The sequence below is a fragment of the Sinocyclocheilus grahami genome, unplaced genomic scaffold, assembly GCF_001515645.1.
Source record: "Sinocyclocheilus grahami isolate Dianchi unplaced genomic scaffold, SAMN03320097.WGS_v1.1 scaffold494.1, whole genome shotgun sequence".
Taxonomy (NCBI): domain Eukaryota; kingdom Metazoa; phylum Chordata; class Actinopteri; order Cypriniformes; family Cyprinidae; genus Sinocyclocheilus; species Sinocyclocheilus grahami.
The window spans coordinates 468,016-469,508 of record NW_015505673.1 but is presented as its reverse complement, the minus strand read 5'-3'; the positions used below and the strand labels follow the sequence as shown (position 1 = coordinate 469,508).

The following is a 1,493-nucleotide window of genomic DNA, read 5'->3' as shown; positions in this document are numbered from 1 at the left end:
AGACAAATAATACATACAACTCTTCCTGACATTTCTTACTTTTAACTGACACGTTTCTGGTCACTATTTACTTTACGGAAACGGTTTAGTGTCTTCGGAAAAAGACCGTTAGCATCACAACCGTTAACCAATAGAGTTGAGCTGTTATTAATGAAAGTTTGGGCTTTTAATCACATCTTGTGTGTAGATGAGCGGTTTTGATAGCTTTGTAAATGTTTTGCTGGTATTTTGTCAAATGGAAGTAAGCTTGTAAACAAATATCGATAAAAATTGTACTGTGATTTCAGGAGCGTCAGAAAAATCCTCTAAAACAGAGGGGAAGTTCCAAGAACATTTCTAATGGGAGCTGCTGACAGAGATATAGGAGACACAGGTAATCTGAGAAAGCTTATTAAATAACTTTATATGCCTCTTTCACAATATATCATCATACATCTGTAAAATCTAAAAATGTGAATTCTGGTATCTTAAAGGGTTAGTTCACCCAAAAATGGTAATTAGCTTGTGTTTTACTCACCCTCGAGGCATCCTAGGTGTATATGACTTTCTTCTTTCAGACGAATCCAGTCAGAGTTATATTAAAAATGGTCCTGGCTATTCCAAGCTCCATCATTGCAGTCAGCGGGTGTTGCAGTTGAACAGTCCACAAGTCGTCAAATAAAGCGCGTGCATCCATAATAAAACGTGTTTCACGCGGCTCCGGGGGGTGAATAAAAGCCTTCTGTAGTGAAGCCATGCGTTTTTGTAAGAAAAATATCCAAAAAAAATGTCGCTACAGGACACCTTTATTCACCCCCCGGAGCCGTGTGAAACACGTTTACATTATAAATGCGCACACTTTATTTGACAACTTGTGGGCTGATCAACTGCAACACCCGCTGACTGCAATGACTGAGTTTGGAATAGCCAGGACCATTTTTAATATAACTTAGGGCTGGACGATATGGCCAAAATTGATATCACGATATATTTCTTCATATTCTTCATATAATTCCGATATCGATATGAACACTATTTATTTGAAATAGAAATCTTTTGTAACATTATAAATGCCTTTATCATCACTTTTGATCAATTTTAAGCATCCTTGCTAAATAAAAGTATTAATTTCTATAATTTCTTTCCCAAAAAATTTATAAAAATGATACTGAATGGAATAGTGTATAATGTTACAAAAGCTTTTTATTTCAGATAAATGCTGATCTTTGGATCTTTCTATTCATCAAAGAATCCTGAAAAAAAAATTACTCAACGGTTTTAAATATTGATAATCAGCAAATCAGCATATCAGAATGATTTATGAAGGATCATGTGACACTGAAGACTGGAGTAATGATGCTGGAAATTTAGCTTTGATCACAGCAATAAATTACATTTTAAAATCTATTAAAATATAAAGCAATTTTAAATAGTAAAAATATTTCAACATTTTACTGTTTTTGCTGTACTTTGGATCAAATAAATGCAGCCTTGGTGAGCAGAAGAGAATTCTT

General features: G+C 34.1%; 1 long non-coding RNA gene across 1 annotated transcript in view; it reads left to right on the top strand.

Annotated features, from left to right (window-relative positions):
* The first annotated feature begins 316 nt into the window (after positions 1-316).
* Positions 317-1,493, top strand: part of LOC107554214 (uncharacterized) — a 4,400-nt gene continuing 3,223 nt past the window's right edge. Inside the window, exon 1 of the long non-coding RNA XR_001605040.1 lies at positions 317-373. This is a non-coding gene — a long non-coding RNA (uncharacterized lncRNA). The remainder of the gene's footprint in view (positions 374-1,493) is intronic.